The sequence below is a fragment of the Pleurodeles waltl genome, chromosome 3_1 (assembly GCF_031143425.1).
Source record: "Pleurodeles waltl isolate 20211129_DDA chromosome 3_1, aPleWal1.hap1.20221129, whole genome shotgun sequence".
NCBI classification, from domain to species: domain Eukaryota; kingdom Metazoa; phylum Chordata; class Amphibia; order Caudata; family Salamandridae; genus Pleurodeles; species Pleurodeles waltl.
The window spans coordinates 883,947,529-883,970,485 of NC_090440.1; positions in this window are offsets into that span (position 1 = coordinate 883,947,529).

Consider the following 22,957-nt stretch of genomic DNA (forward strand, 5'->3'; position numbering starts at 1 on the left):
CCCCTGTGCCGGTTCTAATTAGGATTTTGACCCCTGGGGACTGTGTCCCTTGAAATAAAATGGTGGCCACAATTTTCTTGTTAGTTTCTTGTCAGCCAGTCACAATGCTTCTTTTCCCATGCGTATTTGTAAAAATTGGAGAAATTTCCTGATTTATTCATGAACGATCCGTGTCCATAGAGATACAAATTTATTTTCCCCTTAATTTCTCAAACACTCCTGAACAGATTTGCACCAGATAGGCGAAATCATGATCTGTGTACCGAAAGCTAGATTTCTGGCAAATCTGGTGTAATTTTGTCTAGTGATAAGGGCTGTAGTCGTGGCTAAAGGTCCTATGAGAATTAACATGGAAAACGTAATGTGTTTTGACTACCCTTTTTCTCAGCCCCCGCTTGACGGATCACTCAAAAACTTTCCAAGCACAAGAATCACTGTGCCACTTTTTTTGAATTTTTTTTGAATATTCGTCAAATGGTGGCAAAGATATAGGAAAATCAAAAAACGTTTTTTTCTATGGAAACATGGTCCTAACTATATCTACCAACTGGGCGACGGCCAAGGATTGTGGGGAAAATCACAATCTTTGTGAAATTAGTGACAGTTTATTAAATCATGCATAATTATAAAAAATGAATTTGGTAGTATCCTGTGTGGAAATTGAACAAGAGGATGTAGCTTACATACAACAATCATACGAGACATTGGATGTAGACTTGCTTAAGGGGATGAGGTGCTACATTTAGAATTTGGCGGATGGGTAACCCTATCACTTACGTGGCAGCTATCTTATTTGCTGAAGTACTCAATCATCCCTTACTCCATCATCTTATAAAGTTCATCCTTGATGTTGTTTCTCACTCTATCAGACAACCTATAGGACTTGTACTTAACAGGAAGGCTGTCCCCAGTGTCAATATCATGAGCACACCATTGGGTGACTCCAGGTGTGAGTGAGAACATAGAGGTGAACTGTCCAAGCAACTGGTGACAGTTGTTGCTGTTGTAAGGTAAGAGTAGGGGAGAGGCTGTGTGGTTCCTGAAGGCCGGCATGTAACTGAATACATTCTGGTGTGGCTTCTTGGAAGCTTTCTCCCAGCCCTCCTTCACCAAACTGAGAGGCCCTCTCACAGGGTGCCCCTATAGACGTTTAAGAGGGCTGAAGTCAACCCCCTTCTGCACTACCTCCCTTTAGGCAAACAAAAGGCATGGTAACAGGATGTCCCACTTGTGCCTAATGGGTTCTGATAGACCCATAATCATGCCCTTCATGGCACTGTTGAACCTTTTGACCAAACCAATACTTTGGGAGGGATAAAGTGTGGTGAACTTGTAGGTACCACCACATGTCTTCCACATGGCCTTCATGTACAATGAAATGAAACTGGTACCCAGGTCAGGTACCACTTCCTTGGGGAAACCCACATGGGTAAAAGTCCCCATAAGTACTGTGGCCATGGTGGGTGCAGTCATTGTCCTCAAGGGGATAGCTTCCGGGTACTGGGTGGAATGGTCCACCAAAACCAGGATAAACCTGTTGCCATAACTGTTTTGGGATCCAGAGGCCCCACAATGTCAATGATCACCTGCTCAAAATGGGTGCTCACAACAGGAAATGGTTGAAGAGGAGCCCTGCCCCTTGTCCCACATTTGCCTCTCGCCTGGCAGGTCTGACAGACCATGCAGAACACCTCTGAGACCTTCCTCTTTTGGGGCCGATAAAAGTTGGTGATAAGCCTGCCAGTGGTTTTGTCCTCCCCCCATATGACCTGCCAGTGGCACATCATGAGCCAAACCCAGTAGGAAGGCTTTAAAACAGTGGGGTGCCACCAGCACATTGGCTGACCCAGACTCAGTAACCTTAGGCTATCTATACAGGAGATCATACTCCCAGTATAACAGGTAAGATCCAGCTGCCTGGGCTTCGGACCCTCAAGAGAGGGCCACACTTTCTGCGCATACAGAACTCCTCTCTTGTAGGGTCTTCTTCCTTCTGTCATTGGGTGAGCTCAAGTTGGTCCGCCATTTTGGTCACTTTTTTCCCTGTAGGTTACAGGGTGTCCCCTACAGGGTCAGCCTCCTCCGAGATTGTGGGAATCTCAGGAATGGGTTTCCTGCACCTCGTGCCCCTCCTCCTCCTTCTGGACCACTCTTTCAGTCTCCAGGTCATTCTGATCACCATCTCTGGCGGCCACTGACCATATGGTGATACACACCCACTTTGGCAATCCCACCATTACAGATCTCCAAGTGTGATCTGAGCTCCACTTCCTTCTAGGCGGTATACTCCAGGTCATTCCATAGCAGACAGTCAACAGGCATGGATGGACTCACAGCTACCCTCAAGTAGAAACCCCCTATTCAAAGAGAACCTGAGCTACCAAGCATTGACACTCACTCTTGTCTACTGCTACAACTTGGTGGACCACATTAGGGACTACCTGTTCTTGAGACACTCATGACAGTGGACAGTTGTCATCTGGCTCCTGTGTCTCTCAGAGCCTCCAACCCCCTCCCATTGATGGTCACCCACTGCCTGTACTTCTTACTACAGTCAGGCATGAGGGTACTCTGGGTCACCTCAACCTTACCCAGGGAGACTAGGGTTATCTCAGCTGGCTCCCCACGACTAACTGGGGCCAACTCCTCCCCAAGCACTACACTCGCTACCCCGTGTGACTACTCACTCATGGGAGGCTGTGCCCGCTTGGGACACTTGGTACTCCCCACGGAAATGCCCTGGCTTCCACAGGCAAAACACTTTAGGGGTCCTTGCCCCTCAGGAGGTTGGGAATCCTTATCCTGGACACTAGCTTGGGTCCTTTTGAGAACTACTTACTTTAATCCTTGTCCCCCCTCCTTCTTCTGTAGGGGACCCTGCCCACCCTTGGCTGAGACTCCCACATACAACTTCTTTTGGACCTTGTTGCTGAGCCAGCGGTCCACCTCCATGGCAAGCTTCCTAGGGTCATTAAGCTTGCTATCAATCAAGTGCTAGCACAAGTCTGGAAAACAGCAACTAGACAAGTGATTCCATGCAATCAAATTGTACACCTCCTGATAATCTGTTACCTCACTGTCATTCACCCAACCATCCAGTTATCTGCATAAAGAATCAACATACTTGACCCAAGTTTGAGACCCAAGTTTAGCACTCTCCCTAAACTTGACCCAGTAACTCTCTAGGATAATACCATACCTCCTGGCCAGGGTGTCCTTCATGGCAGGGTACCTCATTTGATCCTCCACTCCTAAGGCCAACAAGCTTTCCCACCCCTCTGAGAAATACTTCCACAGGCCTGCACTGCAATCTCACTTTGGGACCCTGCACATCCTCAACACCACCTCATAACACCTGAACCACTGCTCTATGTTATTCCCCACAATAGAATCTTTTACCACATCCTTGGGATATGCACCTTCCCCTTAGACTGCACTGTAGTACTCCTACCACCATCTGTGTTGGACTTGCTCTTTAGATCCAGCTCCTTCATGCTCAGCTCTTGAGGTAAAACCATTTTTCTCTTCTATGGCATTTCTCCCTCACTCCACCACTGTTCTGAACCTGGCTAGTCCCAACTGAAGCTCCCACTCATGCTCTGGCTTGAGCTTCACTTTCTCCATCCAGCGTGGCCGGCGCGGCCTAACCTCGAGGCTGTCCTCTAGCACTTCTTAGGTCAGACCTCTGGAGGAGATACTGCTGCCTACCCTGGAAGATGCCTTCTTCCTAGACGTATCTTAGTTATCCACCAAATCCTGATGCAAACTCTCCTCCTCTTCCTCTACAACATTCTCCTCCTCTGTTGGCTTATCACCCTCCTTTACTGGCAACCTGGCCGTCATCACCTTTTGCAGCTCCTCCTTTCCAGTGAGGCCTTTAATAGGGCACTTGAGCTCCTTATAAAACTTTTTGAGCTGAGGCACTCTAATCAGGGTAAAGGAGAATCACACTCAGTTAACCCTGCTTCACCCACTTGGTAGCTTGGCATGAGCAGGCAGGTCTAACTCAGAGACAATGGGGGTCATTACAACATTGGCAGTAAAAGCCGCTTACCGCTATGCAGAAGACCGCCATTACACCGCCACTGCCGCGGAAATCCGCCACAGCTATTATGACCCACATCTCGGAATCCGCCGAAATTCAGACACCCACACAAGTCTGCCACACCAAAGGTCAGTGATAAACTGGCGAAAACAAAACCGACACCGTCACACCAACAGAAACACGCCGATGCTATCACGACCCACGAATCCACGTGGCGGTCTTTCAACCGCGGTATTCCATTGGCGGTGCACACCGCCGCGCTCAAAATACACACACGTCGTCAAAACACTGCCACATTGGACAATTCGAAATACACACACCTGATACACATACAAACACCACTCCCACACACCCAACACAATATAAAACACACACCCACATCACCCACAAACCCCTATGACCAAAAATTATTGACGAAGGCCAGAGAGACTGCACAGCATAGACAACCCCACCACACAGAGGCGAACAACACCATCACCCACACAACATCCACACACAAAACACCACACACCACTACACATCACCACACTCATCACCACATACACCACCCCACACATCACCTACACCACCCCATGGCACGGCAAAGACACCCCTGGTTTTCCAAGGAGGAGCTCAGGGTCATGGTGGAGGAAATCGTACGGGTAGAGCCACAGCTATTTGGATCACAGGTGCAGCACACCTCCATAGCTAGGAAGATGGATCTATGGCGAAGAATAGTCTACAGGGTGAATGCAGTGGGACAGCACCCAAGAAATCGGGACGACATCAGGAAGAGGTGGAACGACCTACGGGGGAAGGTGCGTTCCGTGGTCTCCAGGCACAACATCGCGGTACAGCGGACTGGCGGCGGCCCCCCACCTCCTCCCCCACAACTAACAACAGGGGAGGAGCAGGTCTTGACCATTATGCATCCTGAGGGCCTCAGAGGAGTCGGTGGAGGAATGGACTCTGGTAAGTCAAATCTTAACTATCATATCCCCCACCCTACCTGCATGCTATCACAGACCCCCACCCTCACCACCTCCCCTATCACTCCAACTCGTCACTAGTGTACTAATAACACAAACCACCCATCCCTACACCAAGCCCTGCATGACACAACAAAGCATGGACACCCCTCACTAAAGCATACCCACTGCACATACCCATAACACCCCCCCAACCATCATCACACAAGCCCCCACACAGGAATGCTAGCACCGGGGTACACGCTCACCCACCCATTGCACACCATGACACACACAGATGCAATAATCATGCTTTTACACCCCTGCAGGACCACTACCCAACGCCACCAGACAGGAGGGTCTAGACATCTCTACCCCACCCACAGAAGAGGCCCGCAGTGATGACAGCAGCTCTGGCCAGCTGGATCCAGATGACCAACCCGGACCATCGTGGGCCTCGGGACAGTCGGTTCCCCTCGCAAAGGCACAGCCCAACACAGACCTTCCACCCTCTGGAAACACCAGCACAGCACCCACCCAGCGGGCCCATACCTCCGTACCCAGGACACTTCAGTCAGCTGTGTGTCCACCACTACAGGGAACCCAGGATAACCCACCACCCCAACAACAACAGGGACCTGGGGGCAGTGATAGTGGGCACACGGTCCAGGGGACGGAGGCACAGGAACACAGGGGAACTGGAAGGGCTGCTGTGCGACAGGGGACGGACAGGCCAAGGGAACCCACTCTCCACGAGGCCCTCTCCTCCATCATGGGAGCATACCACCACTCCCATGAGACGATGGCTACGGTCCTGGCCAAGTTTCAGGAGACCCAGCGCATGCAGGAGGAACAGTATTTGGGGTTCAGGGAGGAACTCAGAACCATCAGCTCCGCCCCGGGCACCATCGTAGGGGTGCTGAAGGACATACTGAACACCATGAGGGACACCATGGCACTCCAAGGGGCCCCTGACACTAGCACGGACGATGAACTGCCCACCACCTCCGCCGGAGCTAGTGGACAGGACGCCCCGGCACAGGACCACCACACCATCACCCCACTCCCTGCAGATGGAGAACCACCCCGCAAGCGGTCCCTGAGATCCAGGAACAGGACAGAGCACAATGGCAAGACCCCCACCAAGAAATGAGACCACCCTGATTGTCATCCCACTGTCCCACTTTGTAACCCTGTCCATATTGGAACTGCCCCAGCTCCACTTCCTATGCCCATATGGGCAGTGCACCTGTGAGATTCATAGACTGGACTCTGCCATGGACATGCCTCCACCATCACCACTCACCATTTTACCACCCCCTCCAATATTGAGCACTTCAATAAACACTCTTGAAGCACAAAACAATCTGGAGTCAGTCTGTGGTTTTGAAAATGTGGATTAGCTATGACAGTGACAAAATCCGTTCTCAAATGTAATGTCAACATACCTATGTCACACATCACAAGTCCATGAGGAATGCAAGCAGATGACACACGTTGGTAACCACACCTGTGAAACCGTAATGGAAATGTACAACTCAGTTACCAAATACTGCTTGAAATTGACAGACAGGATAGAGGTAGAAGTGTGAAAGTACTTGTAGTAGGCAAGAGAGTGTTCTCACCTGTGTGTCACTGGAAATATTGCTGGATGACTGAGTCTCTGTTGTCAATGTCTTCTTCCTCTGCTTCATCCTCATCACTGTCCACAGGCTCCACAGCTGCCACAACACAGTCATCTGGACCATCCTCCTGCAGAAAAGGCACCTGGCGTCGCAAAGCAAGATTGTGAAACATACAGCAGGCGATGATGATCTGGCACACCTTCCTTGGTGAGTAGAATAGGGAACCACTTGTCATATGGAGGCACCTGAACCTCGCCTTCAGGAGGCCGAAGGTGCGTTCGATCACCCTCCTAGTCCGCCCATGGGCCTCATTGTAGCGTTCCTCTGCCCTGGTCCTGGAATTCCTCACTGGGGTCAGTAGCCATGACAGGTTGGGGTAACCAGAATCCCCTAATAGCCACACACGGTGCCTCTGGAGTTGACCCATCACATAAGGGATGCTGCTATTCCGCACGATGTAGGCGTCATGCACTGAGCCAGGGAACATAGCATTTACCTGGGAGATGTACTGGTCTGCCAAACATACCATCTGTACATTCATCGAATGATAACTCTTCTGGTTCCTGTACAACTGTTCTCTCCTGTGGGGGGGACCAAAGCCACATGGGTCCCATCAATGGCACCTATGATGTTAGTGACATGTCCAAGGGCATAGAAGTCACCTTCAACAGTAGCCAAATCCTCCACCTCAGGGAAAACGATGTAGCTCCTCATATGTTTCAGCAGGGCAGACAACACTCTGGACAACACGTTGGAAAACATAGGCTGGGACATCCCTGATGCCATGGCCACTGTTGTTTGAAAAGACCCACTTGCTAGGAAATGGAGCACTGATAGCACCTGCACTTCAGGGGGGATCCCTGTGGGATGGCGGATTGCTGACATCAGGTCAGGATCCAACTGGGTACACAGTTCCTAGATTGTGGCACGGTCAAACCTGTAGGTGATGATTAAATGTTGCTTCTCCATTGTCAACAGGTCCACCAGCGGTTGGTACACCGGAGGATTCCGCCATCTCCTCACATGTCCCAGCTGACGGTGCCTAGGAAGGACAACAGCGACCACAGAGTCAAGCAACTCAGAGGTATGTACCCACAGCTACACAGAACACGAAACATAATCCAAAAAGTTGTCTGTATGTGTGTTGAGTCCAGGCCTAGGTATGTGTGACGCAGTTGAAAATGAAGCCATGTGGGCACCTGAAATGGCGGCTGCTTGACCTCTAAAGTGGGACAATGGGATGTGAGGTAACTGCGCTGGCGTTGTACACCGTCGTGGTAGGCGGTCGAAGACCGCTGCTCAATGCTGCATTGGTTAACATTGGACCCTATGGGTCCCAGGAGCCAATGACGAAGTGCGCCGGCGGCGATGATACGCACCGCTGCGGACGTGACCGCCATATTCTATCCGTTGAATCACTCGATACCTGATCTTCGACAGGAGAGGACCTATACTGCAAGTGCTGCTGTGACCTAGGTCTGGAAGAGACAATGGCTCGTGCGTCTGGGGAAAGAGCCCCTGCCTTCACTGCACAGGAGTTGGAGAAGCTCGTGGACGGGGTCCTCCCCCAGTACACACTATGCTAAGGTCCTCGAGACCAATAGGTGAGTACACTGGGAGCAAATTTTATGGGCTATGCCTGGGTGGAGAGGGATGGTTGTAAGAAGGAAGGGGGCAGAGTTTAGCGAGCATGAAGGACTGTGAATGCATGTGCCACATGGCAAGGGTAGGGATGTGGGCCACTCACTTCGACGGTGCAGTTGGTAATGACTTCTCTTCTCCCCCTGTACATGTCATGTAGGTTAGCGCCCACCAGAAGAAGGATATTTGGCGTGCCATCGCCAAGGACGTCCAGACCCTGGGGGTCCACCAGAGACGGAGCACCCACTGCCGGAAAAGATGGGAGGACATTCGCCTCTGGAGCAAGAAGACGGCAGAGGCTCAGCTGGGGATGGCCTCCCAATGTGGGAGGGGTGCCCGTCGAACCATGACCCCCCTGATGTTCCGGATCCTGGCAGTGGCCTACCATGAGTTGGATGGGCGATTGAGGGCATCACAGCAGACACAACGGGGTGAGTACAAAATCATGCAGCGGACATTGCGCGCAGTGAAGGCGTCTGGGTGGGGGAGGAGGGCTGTGGGTTTGCCTAGGCCAGGGCGAGTTCCGTAGGCTAGGCCCTCCATAATGCAGGCCATGTGGCACTCCACCCCACCTCTGTAGAGTGCCAAGTACAGGTATACATGCCTCTGTGTCATCTATGTGTGCTGATGTCCACCATAGCCATGTAGGCCATATCCCACCATATCCCAGGAACTGCATCATTATAGTCCAACAGCGCGGCGTAGTGCAGGGGGCTTCTGTGTCTGTATTGTCCGCCAACGGTAGCGGTAAGCCATGCACTCAACCTGTCTTTCTTCTGTCGTCCCCCCCTTTTTGTGCTCTCCCTGTTCTTTTGTGCATCAGCATCATCAGGCGGAGGTACAGTGGCACCGGAGCACGAGGGAGCTGCATCCCACATGGCCATGGAGGGCCACAACACAGACTCAGAATACACCAGTGGGACGGAGGGCGAGGGGAGCTTCACGGCAGGGACAGGATCAGCAACCAGCGAAACGGATTCTTCCTCCGATGGGAGCTCCCTTGTGGTGGCGGCAAAATGTGTGCCCCCCCTTCTACAGGTACAGCTGCCACCCCCCCTACCAGCGCCGCCCTCCCATCAGCCCCTCAGCCTTCGCCCCGTGCCCGCTCACCCAGGAGGGTGGGCATCACCTTCGCCCCAGGCACCTCAGCCCCTGCCCCTGTCACATCTGCTGCCCTCAGTGAGGAGGCCATTGACCTCCTCAGGTCCCTCACTGTTGGGCAGTCTACCATTGTGAATGCCATCCAGGGTGTAGAAAGGGAGTTGCAACACAGTAATGCATTCCTGGAGGGCATTCATTCTGGTCAGGCTGCCCTTCATCGAACCCTGCAATCTCTGGCCTCAGCAGTGATGGCAGCCATTGTCCCTGTCTCTAGCCTCCCCCCTCCAACATCCTCCACCCAGACCCAATCCCCTGTACCCCAGCCTATCCCAAGCACACCATCAGACCAGCCTGCACACACGTCAACACACAAGGGAAGCTCAGGCAAACATAAGCACCACACATCCCACAGGCACTCACGCAAGCATCACACACATACAGACACACCAACATACACTGCCTCCACTGTGTCCCCCTCCTCCTCGTCTCCCTCCTCCCTCCCAGTGTTGTTTACACTCTCACCTGCATGCACTACCACTACAGCCACTATGTCCCGCACCAGCACACCCCGCTCACCTGCACTCACCACCCCCACTACCATTTACACATCCCCTGTGTCCTCTCCCAGTGTGTCTGTGACGCCCCCTCCCAAAGTACACAAACGCGGGCACACACACACCCAACATCCATCCACCTCACGACAGCCTCCAGCGCATGCACCTGCACCCAAATCAACAAACGTTACACCTCCTACAACCACGTCCTCTTCCTCCAGTCCCAGACCCCCTCCAGCTACCCGTCCCAGTGTTCGTCAGAAACTTTTCCTGAGCAACCTTGACCTCTTTCCTACCACCCCCCCCCTCCAATTCATAGGTCCCGTACTAGCACCTCAGCCAAAAAATCTCCGGGACCAGTGGTGCCTGTTAGAGGTATGTGGAGTGCACCGGGCACCAGGGCAGCCAGTGTGACACGGAGCCACAGCACAGCCAGTCCCCCCCCTGTGAAGCACCAGAAGTTGGACAGTGCCCGACGGGATAGGGGGAAGACTCCAGCCGGCAAAGCCGCTCACAAGGGTCCCGGGGGGACTGTCCACTCGGCCGTGACTCCTCCCAAGGTGGGGAAGGGGCAGAAGAAAGCGCCAAAGTCTGGGAAGAGCAGCACGGCGGAGAAGCCCGCCATCATCCCCGCTGCCCAGGAGGCCACCGCCAGCCCCATCGTCACTGGCCAGGAGGCCACCGCCAGAGTCAGTGCTCAGGAGGGCAGTCCCATAGTCACTGGCCAGGAGGCCACCGCCAGAGTCAGTGCCCAGGAGGGCAGTCCCATCGTCACTGGCCAGGAGGCCACCGCCAGAGTCAGTGCCCTGGAGGGCAGTCCCATCATCACTGGCCAGGAGGCCACCGCCAGCGTCATTGCCCAGGAGGGCCCCGGCAGCCACAGCCCCGCTGGGCAATGAGGGACCGCCATGGCAAACACCACTGCACAGGTCAGAGACAGCAAAGTCAAGCACCGCTGATCAGGGCAAGCACCGCTGAACAGGGCAAAGACCGCCATGGCATTCATTGCTGAACAGGTCAGAGACAGCAAAGTCAAGCACCGCTGAACAGGACAAAGACTGCCACGGCATGCACCGCTGAACAGGTCAGAGACAGCAAAGTCAAGCACCGCTGAACAGGGCAAGCACTGCTGAACAGGGCAAAGACCGCCATGGCAAGCACCGCTGAACAGGGCAAGCACCGCTGAACAGGGCAAAGACCGCCATGGTATGCACCGCTGAACAGGTCAGAGACAGCAAAGTCAAGCACCGCTGAACAGGGCAAGCACTGCTGAACAGGGCAAAGACCGCCATGGCAAGCACCGCTGAACAGGGCAAGCACCGTTGAACAGGGCAAAGACCGCCAACTCAAGCACCGCTAGCTCATGTGTGGCAGGGGCAGTGACGGAACTGGGACCGTCACGGGGAGAGTGATGCACTCTGGGCACCAGTCCCCCACCAGAACCAGTGGAGAACAGCATCCACTCCGTCTGTCCTTCACAGGAAGAAGCACTCTGGGCACCAGTCCCCCTCCAGAACCAGTGGAGAACAGCATCCACTCCGTCTGTCCTCAACAGGATGAAGCACTCTGGGCACCAGTCCCCCTCCAGAACCAGTGGAGAACAGCATCCACTCCGTCTGTCCTTAACAGGAAGAAGCACTCTGGGCACCAGTCCCCCTCCAGAACCAGTGGAGAACAGCATCCACTCCGTCTGTCCTTAACAGGAAGAAGCACTCTGGGCACCAGTCCCCCTCCAGAACCAGTGGAGAACAGCATCCACTCCGTCTGTCCTTAACAGGATGAAGCACTCTGGGCACCAGTCCCCCTCCAGAACCAATGGAGACTGATATCGACTTGAGAGACTGTGGCTTTGCACTCCCCAGGATTGAACAGTGGGCAAGCCACCCACTGTAGAGACTTGAGAGACTGTGGCTTTGCACTCCCCAGGATATGGCAGTGGGCAAGCCACCCACTGTAGAGACTTGAGAGACTGTGGCTTTGCACTCCCCAGGATATGGCAGTGGGCAAGCCACCCACTGTAGAGACTTGAGAGACTGTGGCTTTGCACTCCCCAGGATATGGCAGTGGGCAAGCCACCCACTGTAGAGACTTGAGAGATTGTGGCTTTGTACTCCCCAGGATACATCAATGGGCATGGAGCCCCCTCGTGGATCTGGCGTGGTGCTGTCATCTGGCTGAGGTGCCCCCCTTCCCTTCCCCCTGAGGTGCCTGTTGTATTTCTATCTGATGCCCCTGCAGTGTTCTCTCCGTTTTGCTCAGGTATAGTATGTGGGCCTCGCCCATGCATTTTGGGCCAGTGATCCACGGACATTGAATGGTGCATTACCTGGACTACTATTTGTGATGTATATTTTGTTAATAGTATATACAGTATATGTATACATTTGCTAACCGAATTTTGCTATATTACAATGGTTCCACTCATTTCCTTTTGTCTTTGCATTCTTCCGGGGGGTTTGGGGTTGTTACTGTAATGTTTGGATATGCATTGGTGTGTGTGTTGTAGTGGGTGAGGGTCAGGGTGTGGGTGGGGGTGTTGCGTGTGGGTGTCCCTGACTTTTGCCTCCCCTAAGTCGTAGGTGCAGTACTCACCGTTGTCTTCGGCGCCGGTGTTGCTGATGATCGTACAGGAGCAGGAAGACTATCGCAGGGAGTATTTGGAGTTCCGGGTCGTTGGTGTCCTCCTTCCTCGTGGAGTGTGTAGAGGTGAGCGTTTTCCCATTGAAATGGCTGTTTCCACAGTTTTTATATCCACGGTGAATCCGCCCCGGAAAACGTGGCGGATTGGTAGGTTGTGATACTGTGGGCAGTACTTTGTCTCCCGCCTGTCTGTTGGCGGTGACCGCCGCGCTGTTTGTTTGTACCGCCATGGCGGTCGGAGTGTTAAAGTGGCTGTCTTTGTTGGCGGTTTCCGCCACGGTCATGATTCCCTTTTTTTTCCGCCGGCCTGTTTGTGGTCTTACCGCCGCTTTAACACCGTCCGCCAGATTTGTAATGACAACCAATGTGTTAAGTATTTGTACCAACACACACATTAATACAGTGAACCACTACAAAATGACACAACACAGGTTTAGAAAAATGGTAAATATTTTATTTAAATAAACAAGACCAAAAACGCTATAAATCCACAATACCCCATTAAAAATATGAAATTAACACTTAAAAACACAAAAATAGTGCCTAGAGCCACAAATTCTTAAATTTGATGTTAAGTAGCGTCGTGACAGAGTCGTTTCCTACAATGCGACGCAAAGGGTGCCGTTTACGGAGTCGTACGGACCCCCAGGTACAGTACCTTTGTAAAGCAAGTAGAGAACATGTCAGTGCACAGAGTCAGGGAGCGAGGCGGCATCGGTTTTGGTGCTGCGGGGCAGAGTAGCAGAGGTGTCACAAAGAGGCGTAGAGTCCTAACTGCAGAGTGGTGGAGGTGAGGCGGCGTTGGTTGCGAGGTTTCGGTCCCTTGGTACCTCCAGCAGAGACGAATTCTGGCGAGGTGACAATGCGATGGGGAACTCATGGGGTTGCGCTCACGCCATGGGGTCACAGGTGCTGTGACTGAGTCAGGTGTCACGAACACCAGTGCCAGGACACTCTGGCACGATCAGTGGCTGTGGAGATGTGAGGCCTGCGGAGCTGCTGGGGTCATCTCACTTTAGCAAGGTCCACGGCTTCAGATGCAGGTGGCGTTGCTGGTTTTGTGCAAGGGCATCCTAAGCGAAGTTGCACGGTGGAGTCTGGTGTCGTTTCACACGATTTCCCAGGAATACACTTCCAGGGGTCCAGGAACTGGAATGGCACCCTCTGGCAAGCTATAGTCCTCAGGGTGTAGACTCAAAACTGTATGGTGAAGCCTTTGCTGTCCCTGAGGCTTCAAAACAGGAGGCAAGCTCTACTCCAAGCCCTTGGAGATTCTTCTTGGAGCAGGAATGCACAACAAAGTCCAGTCTCTGAACCCTTTCACAGGTTGAAGCAGCACCTGCAGGATAACCCAACAAAGCACAGTCAAAGGCAGGGGCAGCACTTCTCAGCTCTTCTCCTTGGCAGAGGTTCCTCTTGATTCCAGAAGTGATCTAAAGTCTGGGGTTTTGGGTCCACTACTTATATCCCTTTCTGCCTTTGGAGTAGGCAAACTTCAAAGGGAAGTCTCTGTTGTTCACAAGAACCTGCCTTTCCAAGGCAAAGCCCCAGACACACACCAAGGGGTTGGAGACTGTATTGTGTGAGGGCAGGCACAGCCCATTCAGGTGTGAGTGACCACTCTTCCTTCCACTCTAGCCCAGATGGCTCATCCGGATATGCAGGTTACCCCCCAGCTCCCTTTGTGTCACTGTCTAGAGGAGATGCACAACAGCCTAACTGTCAAACTGACCCAGACAGGGAATCCACAAAAAAACAGAGTCATAGAATGGTTAATGCAAGAAAATTCCTACTTTCTAAAAGTGGCATTTTCAAACTAACAATCTAAAAACCAACTTCACTAAAACATGTATTTTTAAATTGTGAGTTCAGAGACCCCAAACTCCACATTTCTATATGCTCTCAAAGGGAATATATACTTTAAGAATATTTAAAAGCAGCCCCTGTGTTAACCTATGAGAGAGATAGGCCGTGCAGCAGTGAAAAACAAATTTGGCAGTATTTCACTGTTAGGACATGTAAACACATCAATACATGTCCCACCTTTAACATATACTGCACCCTGCCCATGGGGCTACCTAGGGCCTACCTTAGGGGTGTCTCTCATGTATAAAAAGGGAAGATTTGGGCATGGCTAGTGGATACACTTGCCAAGTCGAATTGGCAGTGTTAAACTGCACACACAGACACTGCAGTGGCAGGTCTGAGACATGTTTACAAGGCTGTTCATGTGGATGGCACAATCAGTGCAGCCGGCCCACTAGTAGCATTTGATTTACAAGCCTTGGGCACATCTAGTGCACTTTACTAAGGACTTATTAGTAAATCAAATATGCCAATCATGGCAAAAACAGCATATGTACTTTGGCATTGGTTAGCAGTGGTAAAGTGCCTAGAGTCCTAAAGCCAACAAAAACAAGTTAGAAAAATAGGAGGAAGGAGGCAAAAGGTTTGAGGATAACCCTGCTAAAAGGGCCATGTCCAACAGGCATCAAATAGTTTTCCAACCTCTCCTCCTCAAACACCAAATCTGCAGCAACTGCTGATGGCTCCCAGACTAAGACATGATTGTGGATAATCTAAAAGTTGCAAAGTTTCAAGAAGGCAAAACGAAGACAAGGCCAACAAAAAGAAAAACATTATCCGGTTGTGTGATGGTCTGTGGCATGGAAGTGGTGTACACCAATCACTGTATGTCAAGTAAATACCTCACCAGTTTAGAAAAATAGCCAATATTTATCTGAGTAAAAAAAGACCAAGACAACAAAATTCCAATATACACAAGCAAAGATGTGAATTTTTAAAGGCTAAATGTTAATAAAGCACTTAGAAAAACAATAGCTCCAACTGGGGCCATTACAACATCATTGATGGAGTCATTCCCAACAGTCTGACGCTACTAGCAAGCGACTGTGGGCTGGTCATAGAGTCACATGGACCCCAAGCAGAGTACCTTTGGAAAACGATCAAAGATGTTGCATCGAGGCAGGAAGGTGAGGGGGCGCTGGAGCCGGTGCGGTGTCAGTACCTTACTGCTACCACATAGGCGATGTGTTGGTTCCTTACTGCGAGGCAGGGGAGGTGAGGCTTTAGTTCCCAGTTTCAGTTGCAGGTGGGGTGAGGCAACGTCAGTGGCGAGGCGTCGGTTACTTATGATCCGGCGGGGTCGATGAATCAAGCAGGTCAAGACGTGGGGTATCAAATTCACGGTATCGCAATCACACCACAGGGCCACAAATGCTGAGGCGGAGTTGGAGTCAGATGTCCCGGATGTCAGGGACATGGAAATCAGAACTCACACTGTGGTGGGACTTCAGAGGCGCTGCAGCTGCATAGGGCCCATGGCGTCTGTCACATTTGTTGCACTCAGTGGGGACCACCGCTCCTGGTGCAGGCAGCTGCATGGAGCAGGATAGCAGCGATAGTTCTGAAGTCGCTCTGGAGTCGATGTACTTAGGCCCATATTTATACTTTTTGACGCAAAACTGCGCTAACGCAGGTTGCGTCAAAAAAATTAGCGCCGGCTAACGCCATTCTGAAGCGCCATGCGGGCGCCGTATTTATTGAATGACGTTAGCCGGCGTTAGCCGCCGGCGCCGTCTGGTGTGCGTTAAAAAAAATGACGTACACCAGGCAGCGCCGGCGTAGGGGGATATGGGGCTTGGGCGTCAAGAAATGGGGCAAGTCAGGTTGAGGCAATTTTTTCGCCTCAACCCGATTTGCGCCATTTTTTTTCACTCCCAACCCCCATAGAAATGACTCCTGTCTTAGCAAAGACAGGAGTCATGCCCCCTTGCCCAATGGCCATGCCCAGGGGACTTCTGTCCCCTGGGCATGGTCATTGGGCATAGTGGCATGTAGGGGGGCACAAATCAGGCCCCCCTATGCCACAAAAAAATTTAAAAAAAATACTTACCTGAACTTACCTTAATGTCCCTGGGATGGGTCCCTCCAGCCTTGGGTGTCCTCCTGGGGTGGGCAAGGGTGACAGGGGGTGTCCCTGGGGGCATGGGAGGGCACCTCTGGGCTCCTTCAGAGCCCACAGGTCCCTTAACGCCTGCCTTTTGCAGGCGCAAAAAAACGGCGCAAAAGCGGCCGTACGTCATTTTTTTTGACCCGCCCACTCCCGGGCGTGTTTTTTGCCCGGGAGTATAAGGCCCATATTTATACTTTTTGACGCAAAACTGCGCTATCGCAGTTTTGCGTCAAAAAAATTTGCGCCGGCTAACGCCATTCTGAAGCGCCATGCGGGCGCCGTATTTATTGAATGACGTTAGCCGGCGTTAGCCGCCGGCGCCGTCTGGTGTGCGTTAAAAAAAACGACGTACACCAGGCAGCGCCGGCGTAGGGGGATATGGGGCTTGGGCGTCAAGAAATGGGGCAAGTCAGGTTGAGGCAATTTTTTCGCCTCAACCCGATTTGCGCCATTTTTTTTCACTCCCAACCCCCATAGAAATGACTCCTGTCTTAGCAAAGACAGGAGTCATGCCCCCTTGCCCAATGGCCATGCCCAGGGGACTTCTGTCCCCTGGGCATGGTCATTGGGCATAGTGGCATGTAGGGGGGCACAAATCAGGCCCCCCTATGCCACAAAAAAAACAAAAAAAAATACTTACCTGAACTTACCTTAATGTCCCTGGGATGGGTCCCTCCAGCCTTGGGTGTCCTCCTGGGGTGGGCAAGGGTGACAGGGGGTGTCCCTAGGGGCATGGGAAGGCACCTCTGGGCTCCTTCAGAGCCCACAGGTCCCTTAACACCTGCCTTTTGCAGGCGCTAAAAAACAGCGCAAAAGCGGCCGTACGTCATTTTTTTTGACCCGCCCACTCCCGGGCGTGTTTTTTGCCCGGGAGTATAAATCCGACGCACATGCCTCGGAGTCGATTTTTTAGACGGGAACGACTACCTTGCATATAATTAACGCAAAGTAGGTGTCCACACTAAAAAATGACGCTAACTCCATGGACTTTGGCGCTAGACGCGTCTAACGCCAAAGTATAAATATGGAGTTAGTTTTGCGTCGAAATTGCGTCAAAAAAAAGACGCAATTCCGGCGCAAACGGAGTATAAATATGCCCCTTAGTTTCTTCTTGTTTATACCATAACTCACTCCCAAAGGCCCAGGAATTGGTTTTGCACCAATTGGTCAGTCAGGACTCTCAGCAAGAGACCCCAGGTGCTGGCAGATGAATTATTTGATGTCCTTAAGACTTTTAACAGGAGGCAAGCTCAATTTAAGCCATTGGAGAACTGTGGAAACGGGATGTAGAAAGCAGGTCCAGTCTTTTCACTCCCAGGACAAAAGCATAAAGTAGGATGCCATCACAGCAAAGCAACAGGCAAAGTGGCAGTCCCTCCTAAGGCATCTAGCTCTTCTTTCTGGCAGAATGTTCTCAATCCAGAAGTAGTTCTGAATTGTGGTCTCAGATATCCAACACATATTCTCATTTCTGCCTTTGAAGTAGGTATACTTCAAAGTCTTTGTAGTGTGCAAGACCCTTCCTTTCCTGGCCTGGCCTCAGGCACACTCCAGGAAGTTAGAGACTGCTTTGTGTAAGGACAAGCACAGCCATACCCAGGTGTGTGATAGCTCCCCCCACCACTCTAGCCAGGGAAGACCCATCAAGCTATCCAGATTACACCTCAGCTCCCTTTGTGTGACTGTCTAGAGTGAATTCACAAACAGCCCAACGGTCATCCTGACCCAGATGTGTATTCCACAGCCAGACAGAGGCACAGAATGGTTACGCAAGAAAATGCCCTCTTTATAAAAGTGGCATTTTCAAACTTACAATTTAAAATCCAATGTCATCAAAAGATGTATTTTTAAATTGTGAGTTCGGAGACCGCAAACTCCATTTTTCCATCTGCGCCCAATGAGAAAATACACTTAAGAGATACTTAAAGGCAATCCCCATGATAATCTATAAAAGAGATACGCCTTGCAATAGAGAAAAACAAATTTAGCAGTATTTCACTATCAGTACATGTAAAACACACCAATACATGTCTTACCTTTTAAATACAGTGCACCCTTCCCATTGGGCTGCCTTGGGTCTACCTTAGGGGTGACTTACATGTAATAAAATGAAGGTTTGGGCCTGGCAAGTGGGTACAGTCGCTAGGTTGAACTGGCAGATCCAAATTGCCCACACACTGCAGTGGCAGGTCTGTTTTCAGGGCTACTCATGTGGGTGGCACAATCATTGCTGCAGGCCCACTACTAGCATTTGATTCACAGGCCTGGGACACATACAGTGCACTGAACTAGGGACTTACTAGTAAACCAAATATGTCAATCATGGCTAAACCATTTACCAATACCATATTAGACAGAGAGTGCTTGCACTTTAGCACTGGTCAGCAGTGGTAAAGTCCCCAGAGACCTAAAGCCAGCAAAAGTGAAATTCCGCACAGGATCAGAACAGGAGGCCAGAAGCCAAAAAGATAGGTAAACCATGTCAAGAGCTGACAGGTTTAGCACCTTACCTCAGATATGAAGAATGCGAGCTTCATAAATATGTGGTGCCTGGCTGCCTCCAAAGCCCAGGGAATCCCAAACCACCAATAATTTTAAACTACCAACACTTAGCAGGCCGTAGTGGCTATCACCACCATGTATGTGCGCTCTGCTGAAAGTACTTGGGGGCCTCAAATTGGGAAACATTACGTCTACTTCACGAATGTCTAGTTTAGGTCCAGAAAGTCAGACCTTATTAGATTTGAAGGATCCCCACAGAAGATACATTAATATAATGAATCTCAGTAAAACTTTTTATCAAGTCAGTGGCCATCCTTAAAATCTGTCGTGAATCCAACTCTCTTGAACCTGCATAGTGCACCCATCATCTACAGACACCTGCCTCCCAAACTTTCACTATCCTGGTCACTCAAATAATGAAAGTATAAACAAAAGCTATTTTCTGTAACAAAAATAAACATTTACAGCTGTACTCTGACATCCATTTACTGCACAAACCTAAGCCACAACGTACCTTGCAAAGCAGCCTCACTTGACTGCTACACACAGCCAGGTCATCTGTATCATCCAGTTGTTCCAGGGCTTTCCAAGTTTGAATCATCAGCAGTGAACCACTTCCGGCCCATGTTCATTAGCCAGCCATCAAAACCTGCAATACCACATATTACAAGAAGTAATCGCAGGCTCTACCACTGTTTTACATAAAGCTAAGGAATGAAAAACAGAAAGCTGGCAGTTTGTCACAGCGCCAGCCTCCTGGCCATAAGCGGAAATGTCAGTGGGGTAGTTGACATTCACCTCTCATGGGCCGTGAATATTCGAGAAATGACCTGCAGCTTTGGGAAATTAAACGGATATTTGCTGTCACCAAAAGAGCCCTAGCCAGCATTTGAGAAAAGGGCATTCTCACTTACAGGACACCAGGATATACATTTGGCTAATATTCTAAACTAAGAGCGCGCATGTTTTCCTCAAATTCCGTTCAATTGCAAAAATAGACTTCCGAAGGGAAGTTAGAGTTGGATTTTTTACTGCCCAAAGTAAAATATTACATTCTTAATTATAATAAAACAGTGTAACAATAAGCAGCTAATCAACGGGATCTATTTTATATCCAAGCTTACCTATCAATAGGGTATGAACTCAAGGATCTATTTACATCAGGGAACACCTGCATATGAACCTTTCCCATCCTCGCAAGTGCTTCTACTCGCGATCTTCTCTTTAACACATATACGATGTACGTAGTGGCGTTTCTCCTCTCACTCTCATATATAATGTGCTCTACCGTAGAACTCTTTCTCTAGGTACAGGGCCTCCAACCTATGCAGTTGAGTTAGCTTGAATCGGAGCGGTGCCTCTGAACATGGGGTCTGTTTCCAATCCTTCCTGAGCAGACTTGAGGTGCTCTCAGTTCTTTATACAGTAGGATCACTCAGACAATCATTCCTCTTCAGTATAACTGACAATATTGGTCTCTGAAATGATCAGAACCTCTACCCTGTGTTTTTCACTAGGGTATAAGGAGCAATCCTTTGTCTAAGAAGGCAATGACCACACATTAGTAAAGAAGAACCAATAATAGATTTATTCCAGTGATTTATGGTCTAGAAGAAAGGTTCCATTCCTGTACTGAGCCAGCCCTAGATGCAATAATTCATGTATTGAGACATATGCTCTCATTTTGTTATGAGGGGACAGTGGCATGCGTTCTATTATGTTTAATAGGTGTGAAGTTCTCTCTGTCTTTGTGTTAGAAATTAAGTTACTGGTTGAATGGGGTATAAGCCCTGGTCAAGCAGCCACCATAACTCTAGAAATGGTAAGTGTCAGGCAAGTGCTAAATTTCCTTGTGCTCACCCTCTAATAGCTTGGCATAGAGCAGGCAGACATAACGTAGAAGTAGTGTGTGATTTTTTTTGTGCAATACTTCAAATAGTAAACAGTGAAAACACCACACAAAAATATTCCACACCAGACTCAAAATAGAGCCAAATGTAATAAATAAAACGATCAAAATGAGAAGAAAAATAAAAAGAATTGGAATTATGATTTTTTAAGAATAAACTGTAGATTAGTGCTTAGAAACAGAAAGCACCAACCGTGGCTATCGGGTCACGCAAGACTGTGTCAAAATCAAACATTCAAGGCAACTGCAATGGAGCGCAGGCCACACACAGTACCAGGTTAATCCCATTGATTTTACCTTCTCAAGAATTGTGCCAGAATTCCCATTTGTGGGGAAGAAGTTCACCAGAAGGAAGGAGGGTGTCATTGATCAGCAGGGCATGAAGAGCTGCTTGGGCACAGGCTGGTTCCTCGTGATCACAAACAGTGAGAATTGCTGTACAAAGAGACAAACATGTGTATGCTCCTGCTGGATTTCTGAGCAAGCCACAAGGTTGTGGAGTGAAAAAGCCCTTTCACATTCGCAAAAAGCCCAACACCTTAACTTAAAGAGCAAAAGGACCACTTCTAAGGTACCAGAACCTGAGAGATGCCTCATGAGGGTCTGGAGCTCATTGAAGACTGGTCCAGGAGCTGTGGAGAGCATGTTATGTCCTTGACGCTCAGATCAGGAGTCCAGTAGACAAGCCCTTTAATTCACTCTTGCATCCTGGGTTCAATATGGGTTCCAGGTCCAGTCCTTTCTCTCTAGACCAGAGGGCAGCAGGCAGCAGGTCAGCACAGAAAGGCAGCAGCTGCTTCAGGATGGTAGTCCAGCAGAGTGGTAGTCCTTTCAGCAGCACAGCAGTTCTTCTTTCTGGCAGAGTATCCACAAGTCCAGAAGTGTACTGAAGTGGTAGTGTCTGAGTTCCTGTACTTATAACCAGTGGTGCCATTGAAGTTGGGGGGACTTCAAAGACAGGCCTATAAAAGTGTGCAGACATCCTGCCCTTCCCACCCTGGCTCCAGACTCACTATGAGGGTATGCTGCCCTTTGTGTGGGGACAGGACACAGCCATTCAGATGTAAGTAAGTCTGTGTCTAGCTCCTCCCACTCACCCTGCCAATGATGGCCCATCAAGTCACACCTAAGCTTCTATTGTGTGTGGCTTTCTAGGGGGTATACACAAAGCTGAGCTATCACCCATCTCAGACATGTATTCAGAGATAGGCAGAAGGCGCCAAATGGTTAAAGTAAGAAAATGCCAACTTTCTAAAAGTGGTATTTTCAGAATTAAAATTTAAAATCTGACTTCACTATAAGTTTGGATTTATATTTGTAATTGACACCAACTGGGAATGACACTTGCTAAATATAATATGATATTAGTGAACAACAACTTTAGGAGTGTAGCTCAAATGTGAATTTATCCAGAAAAAAACAAAAGACGAGAGGCATTTGGTAAAACATGAACAGTTGGTTTAATTAAATATTACTGCAGGGAGAACAGTTACAGAAATGGGGTCCGAGGACTGTCTCAAGGTACAATTGAATTGAGCAGAGTTTTACACATTTCTCTGGGCACCATAAAACAATTTCAATATTCTTTCCTAGGTAAACAAATGCAGGTGGGCCTTGACCTTGCTTGGACGCAATGAGGGCCAGTGGATAACGTGTCCAGATGTCCGGTATGAGGGGAGCATGATCGTTGCATGTTACTGTGCATGCTCTGTTCTGATTGGCTGAGTGTTCCTAACTTCATGTGGCATCTGACATTATGGTGTTTGGAGAATGCACGCACCTGTTCCGCTATGTCTGCTTTTTTTGGGCCAATCTCCTAGGACCATTGTGGTGTTGCTGCACCTGTCTGAAGGATTGATCTGAGTAACCTCAGGCCTAGGCCTCAGAGCCTGTCTGACCATGTATTTGTGGATCGGGGTTGAGCGAAATTTCATGAATGGTGAATTCAATAATAATGATGATATTTCTTTATTATATGTGAATGTATCATGGTGCACATTGGCATCGACTTTTTCAA